We start from the raw sequence: 13,660 nt of genomic DNA, 5'->3' as shown, positions 1-13,660 counted from the left end.
ATCTAATATGGTAGCCATTAGCTACATGTGGCTATTGAGCATTTGATATACAGCTAGCTCAAATTATATGCTGTAAATATAAAATATACATTGGATTTTGAAGAGGACTTAGAATGAAAAGAGAATGGAAGTATTTCATTAACAACTTTAATATTGATTATGTGTTGAATTGATAATTCTTTGGATATACTGGGTTAAAATATGTTACCAAAATTAATTTTACCTGCTTATTTTCACTTTTTAAAATGTGAGACAGGAAAAATTTAAATTATATATGTGGCTCACATAATACTGCTGTTGGACAGAGCTTTTCTAGAAGGATTCTCAGTAATCAAGGGCAAGATGAGGGAGAGGTGCTAGGGCTAGAAAAAGGTTGAGGGTCTGTGAGGAGGAAGAAAGACAAATTGAGGGGAAGGAAGAGGGCCCAGAGAGGTCACACTTCTCCAATTTTCCCATTGTCTTAAAGCTATCCTGACTGTGTTATACATACAGTAGAAATATAAGCACACTCGTATGCATTTCCATAATTTGACCTTTTTTGGGGTGATTTCATTTTTTCCTTTGGCTTCTATATGACTTGATGGGGAAGATAACTTCTTGATATATGATATTTATCCTGCAATATAGCCTTGATCAAAGGACTTAATCTTTCAGAGCCTCAGTTTCCTTAATTGTAAAATGGAAATAAAAATCTTGCCTTACATGTTTAATTAGGTTTTTGTGAGGGTCAGTTGAAAATTGGAAAGTGTTTGACAAAATAAAAGTGGTTTTTCTGTGTTGTTGTTTGAGAGAGCAAGGGTCCTTATCCATCCCATCAAATATAAAACATGATCTGAATCAAAGGAAACTTGAAGAGGATCCTAATAAAATTTGAGATTTGACTAGGAAATTATGTTGTTCTCTTTCCTAAATTCAACTACATATTTCTGATAAATTGGAGATGGTGACAGGTAGAGAGGTGCACTAACTGAAGGGGAGATTGCAGGGTGCATGGTGGCTGCTGGGGGAGAGTCTACTCTAGGGTGGCAAAGTGGGCGAGCAGAGGGGGTGCATGAAGGATGGTTCTAAGTACAGCATACGGCAGTCAGAATAATGGCCCTCCAAAGATGTCCACATGTCAGTCCTCAGCACCTGCAAATATAATTACCTTATGTGGCAAAAGAGACTTTGCAGATGTGACTAAGTTAAGGATATCGACATGGGAAGATTAATGGGGTGGGGGAAGGGGAATATGAAATCACAAGATTTCTTACAAGAGGGAGGCAGGAAGGCTGATGTCAGAGAGAGGAGATGGGACGATGGAAGCAGAGATTGGAGTGATGTGCTTTGAAAATGGAAGAAGGAGCCATGAGCCAAGGAATGAAGAGAGCCTCTAGAAGGTGGAAAAGTCAGAGAAATATTCTCCTCTAGAGCCTCTAGAAAGGAGCACAGCCTTGTGGACAGTTTGGTTTTAGCTCGTAAGAGCCATCTCAAATTCTGACTTCTAGAACTGTAAGATGACAGTTTGTATTGTTTTAAGCCACTAAATTTGTGGTTGGTTGTTGTTATAGCAACAACAGGAAAAGAATACACTAAACAATCTATACTGAACCATGAGTACAACTTGTAGAAAAAAGGGATTGTGAGGACAAATTGGAAGAGTCCTTTTAGCAAACTCTGTTAGTCTTTAGAACTGTGGCCCATGTGTGGGCCATCCTCTAACTGAGCGTTTCACAGGAAGGGATCACATTTTCCTTCTCATTTCACAAAAGAATTGTTGGTTGGAATCCATTGCCAGGCCTTGGCAGTGAGGAAACAGGGGAGACAAGGGTGTTGGGAATGGGCTCTCGTTCCAGGAACATAGAACAGTTGCAGATTAGGACAGCAGGTCATCTCAGAGGAGGGCATCTGCATGCTCATTCTCAGCTGAAGATTCCTGACTCAGTTGCCGTACTACTAAGTCCCTAGAATGGTGCTGTGGATACTCTCTGCCAACCCTGGGAGTTTCCAGAAGTATCTGAGGAGTGAAGAGCTTTCTATTGTATTAGAAATCCCACTGGACTAGAAATGGCTTTGGGGCTGGTGAATATTAGGTATGAATGATAATGTGACCACATTTGTACTCACAGGTTGATGTACTTGAACCATTTGCTTTATACTATTAAAATAGGTGGCTTTTTGACTTGAACTTTTAACATTTGCACCTGAAAATGGGCTCAAATTCAGGAACACAGAATCTGTAATTCTGAGATCCCCAAAGCTCTGCAAATTAAAAAAAAAATCATTTTTATTTGGCAGCAAGGTTAGACATGAAATGATGTGAAACTATTGTCTTTATTTCTCTCCCTTGGTACGAATATGCATATACTTCAATGCAGAAATAGTAATGTGTTTGATTATGGGGTGCTGCTCCAGACCTTACTGGTGGGGGTGTTATGTAATATAATATATAGTACATACCTGAAATTACCTTTCTAAAATCTAAATCTAAAATCATTTAATCCCGAGAGTTCAGATAAGGAATTATGGAGTTTTAGAGGGGACTAGCCATATTGGGCATGCTGGATTGAATAGTGTCCCTCCAGAATTCGTGTCCACCTGGAACCTCTGAATGTGACTTTATTTGGAAATAGGGTCTTTATAGTTGTAATTAGTTGAATCAAGATATGGTCATACTAGATTTGGATTGGCCCTAAATCCAGTGACTTGGTCTCCTTAAAAGTGTACACACACAGAGAAAAAGGCCATGTGACAATGGAGTCAGAAATTGGAGTCACACACTTACAAGCCAAGGAACTGTTCCAAATTAAAGGACATTACTGAGAATTAAATGCATCTAAGATTTGATCTTAGACCAAGAAAAAACAATTTATAAAGGATGTTTATGGGACAACTAATGAAATTTGAATATAGATTGTGGACTTTGAATTGTACTAATGTTAAATTTCCTGATTTTGATAGTTGTACTGTGGTTACATAAAAGAATCAATGGGGGCACCTGGCTGGCTCAGTTGGTAGAGCATGTGACTCTTAATCTCAAGGTCATGAGTTCAAGCCCGACATCGGGCATGGAGCCTACTAATAAAAAAAAAAAAAATCAATGTCCTTATTATTAGGAAATGCACAGTGATGTATCCAACTTACTCGCAAATGGTTCATACCAAATAATATGCATAAATATAAATACACATACAAAGAAAGATAAAACAGATAAGGAAAAAAATGTATTGGTGAATCTGGGTAAAGAGTGTATGAAGGTTTTGGACTATTCTTGCAACTTTTCTGTAGGAAACATTTGAAATTATATTAAAATAAAAAGTTATAAAAATAGGGTATAGCCCCTGTACAGTATGATCATAAGTTTGAAAGAATAAAACATTAAATTATTATTTATATACATAGGGAAAAACTGGAAGGAAATACAACAAAATATTATCAGTGGTTATACCTCCATTTAAGTTTTAGGGGTTATTATGATTTCTTTAAGTAATCCCACCCATGGTATACACATTCCTTTGTAACCACTGCATGGTTAGTAACTGGCTTCTGACCAACAGAATACAGTGAAAGTGATGGATGTCATGTCTAAATTTAATTTTTTTATTTATTTAAGGTTTTAATTTAAATTCTAGTTAGTTAATATATAGTGTAATATTAGTTTCAGGTGTACAATTTAGTGATTCAACACTTACATACAACACCTGGTGCTCATCACAAGTGCACTCCTTAAACCCCATCACCTATTTAACTCATCCCCCCCACCTCCCCTCTGGTAACCATCAGTTTGTTCTCTCTAGTCAAGCGTCTGTTTCTTGGTTTGCCTCTCTCTTTTTTCCCCTATGCTCATTTGTTTTGTTTCTTAAATTCCACATATGAGTGAAATTGTATAGAATTTGTCTTTCTCTGACTATTTCACTTAGCATAATACTCTCTAGCTCCATCCACATCATTGCAAATGGCAAGATTTCATTCCTTTTTATGGCTGAGTAATATTCCATTGTATATAGAGACCACATCCTCTTTATCCATTCCTTGGTTGTTGGACATTGGGCTGTTTCCATAATTTGGCTATTGTGGATAATGTTGCTATAAATACGGGGGTGCATATATCCCTTTGAATTAGTATTTTTGTATTCTTTGGACAAATACCTAGTAGTGCAATTGCTGGATTGTAAGGTAGTTCTATTTTTTTTCTATTTTTAACTTTTTAACTCCATACTGTTTTCCAGAGTGGCTGTACCAGTTTCATTCCCACCAGTAGTGCAAGAAGGTTCTCCTTTCTCCACATCCTCACCAACACCTATTGTTTCTTATGTTGTTGATTTTAGCCATTCTGACAGGTATGAGGTGATATTTCATTGTAGTTTTGACTTGTATCTCCCTGATGATCAGTGATGTTGAACATCTTTTCATGTATCTCTTGGCCATCTGTATGTCTTTGGAAAAATGTTCATTCATGTCTTCTGCCCATTTTAACTGGATGATTCATTTTTTGGGTGTTGAGTTATATCAGTTATTTATATATTTTGGATACTGATCCTTTATCAGGTATGTCATTTGCAAATATCTTCTCCCTTTCTGTGGGTTGCCTTTTAGTTTTATTGATTGTTTCCTTCACTGTGCAGAATTTTTTTTTTTATTTTGAGGAAGTCCCAGTAATTTATTTTTGCTTTGTTTCCGTTGCCTCAGGAGACATATCTAGTAAGAGGTTGCTATGGCTGATGTCAAAGAGGTTACTGCCTGTGTTCCCCTTTAGGATTTTCATGGTTTCCTGTCTCACATTTAGGTCTTCAATCCATTTTTTGTTTTTTAAGTAGGCTCCACACTCAGCGTGGAGCCCAACATGGGGCTTGAACTCATGACCCTGAGATCAAGACCTGAGCTGAGATCAAGAGTTGGGCACTTAACTGACTGAGCCACCCAGGCAGCCTGGTCTTTAATCCATTTTGAATTTATTTTTGTGTATGGTGGAAGAAAGTGGTCCAGTTTCATTCTTTTGCATGTTGCAAATCAATCAACGTGATACACTACATTAATAAAAGATAGGATAAGAGCCATATGATCCCTTGAATAGATGCAGGAAAATCTTTTGACAAAGTACAAGATCCATTCATGATAAAAACCCTCAATAAACTAGGGTTATACCTCAACATGATAAATTCCATATATGAAAAACCCACAGCTAGTATCATTCTCAATGGGGAAAAACTGAGAGCTTTTCACAAGACAGGGATGTCCACTCTCACCAATTTTATTCAACATCGTACCGGAAGTCCTAGCCTTAGCAATCAGACAACAAAAAGAAATAAAAGGCATCCAAATCAGCAAGGAAGAAGTAAAACTTTCACTATTTGCAGATGACATGATACTCTACACAGAAAACCCAAAAGACTCCACCAAAAAATTGCTAGAACTTATACACGAATTCAGTAAAGCTGCAGGATACAATATCAACATACAGAAATCTGTTGCATTTCTATACACCAATAATGAAGCATCAGAAGGAGAAATCAAGGAATCAATCCCATTTACAATTGCACCAAAAACCATAAGATACCTAGGAATAAACCTAACCAAAGAGGTGATGAAACACCTGTACTCTGAAAACTATAAAACACTGATGAAAGAAATTAAAGACAACACAAAGAAATGGAAAGACATTCCATACTCATGGATCAGAAGAACAAATATTGTTAAAATGTCTATACTACCCAAAGCCATCTACACATTCATTGCAATTCCTATCAAAATACCAACAGCATTGTTCACAGAGCTAGAACAAACAATCCTAAAATTTGTATGGAACCACAAAAGGTCCCCAACAGCCAAAGCAACCTTGAAAAAGAAAAGCAAAGCTGGAGGGATCAGAATTCCAGACTTCAAGTTATATTACAAAGCTGTAGTCATGAAAATAGTATGGTACTGGCACAAAAATAGACACAAAGATCATGGAACAGAATAGAAAACCCAGAAATGAACTGATAACCGTATGGTCAATTAATCTTTGATAAAGCAGGAAAGAATATCCAATGGGAAAGACAGTCTTTTCAACAAATGGTGTTGGGAAAACTGGACAGTAACATGCAAAGAAGAAAATTTCTTATCTATATCTTCAAAATGTTCTGGCTTCCTACCACACTGGGAATAATAAAGCTTAATTACTTTAAATGCTCACTGACCTCTTCAGAGGGAGGTCTTGTTTATCACTACATCTAAAAAAGCCACCTTCATCTTCCCCATCACTTCCTGTTCCCTTTTTCTGTCTTAGTGCTCTTAGCTCCTTTTAATGGCACATGTTGGAAACAATCAAACATCCAACTCAAGGAAGGGTTTCTATATTCTGATACAGCTATATTCTGAATTATTAGGTAGCCTACACTCTGGAAAAGCTGCCCTGTGTTATTTTCCCAAGAAGATCTTGGCTGTCCTGCTTCCTGGCCTGTGATCAAGCTATTAAAACAAATTCCTTTGTACTTCTAGCTTTCTTCCCTTTTCTTTCGGGCAGTTGGAGATAGCCATCAGAGCCCAGAGTTCAGTTCTCATGGCTTCTTCGCTTACCCATTGTATGACTTCAGGCAACTTTCAATTTACTGAAACTCTGAGCTGTAGTTTTTCCATCCGTAAAGTGGGGAAAATAGTAAGTGCCTCAAGGGTTATTGTGAGAATCAAGGACACGGATGCGTGTGAGGCCTCGGGCAAAGCACCTGCCTCACTATGTGGGTCATATGTCGGTTCTCTTACAAACTCTTTTTACCCCTTTTTTGGTAACATAGTCCCCAGGCAGAACGAGTTGCTTAATCCTCTGTGCTCCAGTGGCTTTTTCTTCTTTTTCCTAGAACTTGTGCCAGGGTGGGTTGGAACTTTTCTTAAGTTTCTCTTTCCTGGCTAGACTGAAAGGTTTTCCATGAGCACAAATGTGCTGGTTTTATCTCTGAATCCCCAGTGCCAGGCAGAGAGTGTCAGGAACAGCGGAGCTCAAAAGATGCTTATAGAATGGGGAATTCCAGTTCTATTGACATATCTCTTATGAAATCTTTTGATCCTCTAACTAGAAATAATTTTTCTCTCTATGGGAATTGAGTGCTCTCATCACATTCTGCCTTGAATCATAGTTATTTGTGAGCATTTTTTTTTTCTTTTTGGATTACCTTCCAGCCTCCTCGTGCAGCCCCCAGTCATATGATTGCTAGAACTGCATCTTATTCACCTCTGAAACAGCAACAGTGTCTGGCCCATGCATTCCATCACTTGTTTAAGATACAGTTCTTCTTGAGCAAGGAGCAAGGGATATGACTCATACATTTAATGTACAATAAGGTTTTTGCCTTTTTTGTGTAGGCCTGCTCCGCAAACCACTTCCCCGTTGCACAATGAACTGGAGGGTGGGGTTGCTCCCAATGTTAAAATCAGTCAGGGTCACCAGAAGTCATTCACCTGCCTCTGAATAAAAAATGTTAATTCACAACTTAACTCCAAATCAGACTTCTCTATTTTATCAAGAATGTCAGGATAAGAACCTGCCTCATTATACATGTGCAAAATACAATACAAACTTTGAGCAAGGCAAGGATTAGAACTGATGAGAAGATAAAGTAAACTTGGAATATAATGATAGGATTCTAGTTCCTAAGGTCACAGAGTTTTTATTTTTATTTATTTATTTATTTTTATAAAACTTTGAAAAATTTTTTTTAATCTCCATCACCCAGTTACCCCATTCCCCTACCCCCCTCCCTTCTGTAACCCTCAGTTTGGTTCCTAGAGTCCAGAGTCTCTCATGGTTTGTCTCCCTCTCTGATTTCTTCCCATTCAGTTGTCCCTCCCTTCCCCTGTGGTCCTCCGCACTGTTCCTTATGTTCCACATATGAGTGAAACCATATGATAATTGTCTTTCCCTGCTTGACTTATTTCACTCAGCATTATCCCCTCCAGTTCCATCCATGTCGATGCAAATGGTGGGTATTCATCCCTTCTGATGGCTGAGTAATATTCCATGGTCACAGAGTTTTTAAAAAGTTGTTGACCTCAGCAGCAATTACGCTGCACTACATACGGCTATTTAAGATTAATTGCATTGGTTGGCATTTCATTATATTAAACTTATGTTATGGATACAGGGCAGCTGAATAGAGATTTTGTCAGGGTCTAGTAGCCCCTTAGTGAATTTTTCAGCCATTGGACAAATGTTGACTGAGCTTCGGTCCTGTGCCAGCTCTGTGCTAGAAATGGCTGAGAGAGAGGTAGAAGACAGACCCTGCCTTGGCTCTCCTTTTTTTTTTTTTTGTTTTCCCTTTTCTTGCTATTAAGTAATCTAAGTTGACTGTATGTATCCTGATCGCCTGTAGAATTGCTGTGGGGAATGAAGAGAATGTTTATAAAGCAGGTCATATGTTTTGATAAGCACTATGTAAGAACTCTATGTGATTATTCTCCAGCATAATACTAATGTGGTAAAAATCAACCATGAAATTGCAGTTCTAAGGCCCTTTTGCTTTCGACTTTAAGATTTCTTAATAGTCAAGTCCACTGACTCTCATTTGATTACTGGTTTTTAAAATTAAACTTGTCTGCACCATTTAACAAAGAAATAGTGTTTTGATTACTCTTGGAATATAAATGCTCCAGTCTGAGTGATGTTTTATGGAGTTGTTTTTCTTTAAAGTCCGTATTTCCTCCTCAGTCTCAGAGACATTAGAACCAGAAGGGATCTTGGGTATTATCTAATTCAGTGCTGGTCAAACATTTCCATTCTTTTCAAACATCAAGTGCTTTTTTTCTGAATACTTGAGGTTCTGGAAAATTTTCACATACCAAACTGTATTTAATTATTAATTAATAATATTTAATTTTCTTTTTTTCATTAAAGAATACTGCTGCCAATCAGAGCTCCTAATTAGTATGACAGAATTAGAATTAGCAGTAAGCAGTGTTGTTACTGATTCTGGAATCAGATTACCTGGGTTTGATCTTCCTTCCAACACTAACTACTGTGCAACCTTGAGCAAATTGTTTAATTCTCTGTGCCTCAGTTTCCTTATCTGTAAATTCATAACAATAGTACATTCCTCAAAGAGTTGTGAGGATTCCTGCATCATCACAGCCCAAACAAAGAAAAGGGCCCCCTTTGTTATCCTGTCAAACGTAAATCTATATAATATTAGGTTTCTAATAAAATATTGGAAGTATTTTACCTTGTGAATACTCATTACTACTTTTCATTGTTCATAAAGGTCACAAATGCATCCAGATCATGTGGTGTGAAATGGACATAGGATGGGGACATTAGAAGCACTTACTGTCCTGGGTTCTGTGCACACTGAAAGCAATTGAATATTTAAATTCCATTTAAGGGGCGCCTGAGTGGCTCAGATGGTTGAGCATCTGCCTTTGGCTCAGGTCATAATCTCCAGGTCAGGGATTGAGCCCCATGTCCGGCTCCCAGCTCAGCAGGGTGTCTGCTCTCCCTCTCCCTCTGCCTCTCCCCCTGCTTGTGCTCTCTCTGCATCTTTCTCTCTCTCTCAAATGAATAAATAAAATCTTAAAAAAAATAAAAATAAAAATAAATAAATAAATGAATTCCATTTCATTTGGAAGCCCCTTGACATCTGTAAGGAATATCTCCACAATTTGGATGCCAAATTATCAATATCAGTATAGCTTATAACCTCCTCTAGAAAATGCATTAAAGAATAACTGAGAAATTTAAGTAACCCTGTAAGACCCTTAATAAAGTCTATACTTATTAGACTAAAGTAACTGGTAGTAGTTTTAAAATAAATTCTGCCATAGGGGCACCTGGGTGGCTCAGTCAGTTAAGTGTCTGACTTTCAGTTTTGGCTCAGGTCATGATCTCAGGGTTGTGAGATAGAGCCCTGTGTTGGGCTCTGCACTGGGTGTGGAGCCTGCTTAGGATTCTCCCTCTCCCTCTGCCCCTCCCCCCTCAAAAAATAAATAAGTAAATAAATAAATTCTGCCATAGAAATAAACTTGAAACTATATTATGATGTCATTATTCAAACAAAGCAAACCATGAGCTTACCTGAATGTGCAGAAATTCAGGGATGACGATGGGTGCCAGTGACGTCTGCTGCCCAGTAATGTGCTGATGGATGGCACAGTGGTCAGAAGGGGCCACACTGCAGGATGAAGTCAGCAGGGCCCTGCTGCAGAGCTGCTAAAGTGACTGCAGACTCTGGGCCCTGAGCTAGACTTACTGAGTGCTAAGTGACCTCCTCAGCCAATCCTGACAGCTTCCCAGTTCTATCTCAACCAGTTACCAATTACTACCTGGCAGGAACCTTTTGGGAAGCTCCTGAGGACTGGAAATTTGACAGTGATAAACCCAAGAATGCCAAGCGTCCATTGTTCTCAGTGCTGGTGAGGGCTCATTAATACTCATATATACTGCTGGGGGGACTGTAAATGGATACAAACCTTGAGGAGGACAATTTAATATTTCATTATTATAAGTTTAAAAATGTCCCTTTTCAGGTGCCTGCGTGGCTCAGTCGGTTAAGCGTCTGCCTTCGGCTCAGGTCATGATCTCAGGGTCCTGGGATCGAGCCCCACATCGGGCCCCCTGCTCCGCGGGAAGCCTGCTTCTCCCTCTCCCACTCCCCCTGCTTGTGTTCCCTCTCTCGCTGTGTCTCTCTCTGTCAAATAAATAAATAAAATCTAAAAATAAATAAATAAATAAAAATGTCCCTTTTCTTTGACCAATAAATCCACATCTAGAAATCTATTCTAAGGAAACAATAGACTCACAGCTATCTAGCAGCATTACACAATAGCAAAATATAGGAAACAATCTTAATGGCCATCAATAGGGAGCTGATTTAAAAATTATAGTATGTTTATACAGTGGAAAACTAAATAGCCATTACAGATGATATTTTAGGATAAAATGTTTTTTTTAAAGATTTTATTGATTTATTTGACAGAGAAGGGCACAGCCAGAGAGGGAACACAAGCAGGGGGAGTGGGAGAGGGAGAAGCAGGCTTCTCGCAGAGCAGGGAGCCCGATGCGGGGCTTGATCCCAGGATCCTGGGATCATGACCTGAACTGAAGGCAGATGCTTAACCACTGAGCCACCCAGGCACCCCAGGATAAAATGTATTAATGTGGGAAAATACTTAGGCTATAAAATTGATTCCAAAAATCAGAAAATAACTCTACATGTACATCATGATCCCACATTTATTTAAAAAAAAAAGTCTTCAAATAGAAGGAGGACCGAAAGGAAATAGAACAAAATATAAACAATGGTATATTTTAGAATTGGGATTTTAAGTGATTTTTATTTTCCTGTATATTCTATAGTTTCTACACTAAGTGGTACTTTTAAAAATCAACTGGTTTTATTGAATAACACATGCACATATTTACAATATTAAATATGGAATGAAAAGAAATCCAAACATCTAGTTCCTCTTGATAGAAATAATACTGTTACCAGTTTTTTGTGTATCCTTGCAGAGATTCTTCGGTGTAGGAATTGTGTGTGTGGAAGCAGGATGGGGAGGGCAACTAGTCAGATAAGGACATGACTTCAGGAAAAGTGTAGCCATGGCCTGATCCCAGGGGAACTCTGGAGCGTAAATCACACGCAGAGTTGGTCTCATCCTGAGCTGTGGTGCCAGAGAGTTTAACCCCTTATCAATCAGTTTTTGGCTGCAAGGGAGGGGAACATAATCTCCTGGGAGAGTCAGCTCTCATTCTGTGGAGGGCAATTTCTGTGAACCACTAGCAGTGAGTACTCACAGTAGCTGGGGACAGACAGGTACCAATAAGGGACCAACAGTGTCCACTACACCAACTCAACCATTTCCTAGTTTTATTTGCTTAAAAAAAGTTAATTCATAAATATACTCATAGTTCTTCCTAGCTATTGGTTCTGAAAGTCCTCATTCCTTATATAATGTACATGTATGTGCAGAAAGGTAAGCACATTTATTGTTTCCCCTAATTAACAAAAATTGGCACAGTATTATCTTTTAATTAAATGTGCTTGCTTCCTTTAAAAAATACAGTCAACACGCAGCCAAATAAGTACAATAAATTTAGGGAAAAAAAGGTTAAATTTAGTTTTAACTTTTGGCAAAAAACTAAATAATACTTTCATTGTTCTCAGGTACATAGTTTCCTGAGTTGGACTTTGTTGTTAGATTGTGATTGGTGTTTGCACTTGAATTTCAACAAATGCTGGTGTCTTACAGGCCTTCTTTTTCCGAGGTTTCTGAAATATTGGCTTCTAGTTTCAAAACTCTCCCTGCTTTGGGGGCAAGTAGCAAAACTCCAAATACATTTCAGAGATGACTGATAATTGGAAAGGAACCTAAAAGTTGACTAGCGCAAACCTTTAAGTTTACAGGTGTGGAAAGGGAGACTTGGAGAAGGGGCATGACTTAGCTTAGGCTGCCTGTCGGCTTAGAGGTAGACACAGGTTAGAATCCCAGTCACTTGGCTCTCCTTCTAAGCTCCTGAAATGATGCTGCTGGTTCCCCCAAAGGAACATTAAGCTACTGAGATGAGTTTAGGTGGAATTTAAACCTCTTGTTTCTTTTTTATAGCCTTGACAGTTTTTCCCAGTGACTTAACTCTGGAAAAGAAAAACAACAACAACAACAACAACTGGGAATTAAAATTTTCTGTGTACCCGCTACAGTGTATTCAAGTGTGAAGTGGGACAAAATGAAGAATGGGTTAGACTTGGATGCTGTGTGGGGAAATTCCTTGACACTTGAGCATTTTGGATTATTCAGGAAATTCCTCAGAGACTTGGCTTTCCTCTGTATTGTTGTCCTTGGAACTACCATGAGGCTGGGGAAAGAAACAGGATGCACACTAATTATTTACAACAACCTTCCAGGGGGACCGGAGTTTGTCCTCTGTGGACAGATTCTGAGATCCCAGCCCTTCTGCATCTCTACCCGAAGGAGGCCGGGCTCTGACAGGTTAGCCCTGGAGCAGAGGAATCCTCAAGGCAGGACATCTACAGAGAAGGGTAATTATAATCTTCAGACAGAATAGGGTTATGCTTAATTAACACAGTTGCTGTGTTCCCGAGGGGTGGACATTTGCACAAGTTTTTCTGTAGATAAAGAGAAAGCAGACATTTCTGAGTCTAGGAGGATGTCTGGAAGTGTTTCTTGGGCCTATTGTTTTAAAAGAGGCTGTGTGGCTAAATGCCAATAAAGGAGTTCAGCCCTGACCTTCCATCTGGTGGGGAAGGAGAAAAAAGTTGCCATTTCTCCAGAGTTTATCAAGTTCTTGGTATGGATGGTAGTGGATACTTGACCTTCACCATCTCTTCTAATCCCTACAACAATGCTGTCAGTTAGGTATGAGAGTTCTTATTTTATAGACAAGGCTGCAGGCACAGAGAGAAGGGGACAAGCCGAGGCCACAGAGCTGGTAAACAGGTCAAAGCCCTAAAGCCTTACCTATTCCCTTGGCTTCCAAGATGGCCAACATGCATTTCCTCGTGCTTTCTTCCTTTCCCTCTAAATTCTGTGAGTAAACCAAAGAAAGCATTTAGTATGGCTAAAGTGGAATTCTACTTGTTTTTGTTTACTTGTTTGTCAAAGGGTGTAAACCCATTTTGTGTTTTCCTATCCTAGGCAAAATGGGCCCCATCCTTCAAGTCTCAGCCAAAGGCTACCTCTTTGGGAATTTCTCAGT

Source organism: Halichoerus grypus, chromosome 14 (genome assembly GCF_964656455.1).
Source record: "Halichoerus grypus chromosome 14, mHalGry1.hap1.1, whole genome shotgun sequence".
In the NCBI taxonomy this organism is placed as follows: Eukaryota; Metazoa; Chordata; class Mammalia; order Carnivora; family Phocidae; genus Halichoerus; species Halichoerus grypus.
Note: the sequence above shows the minus strand (reverse complement) of the source record.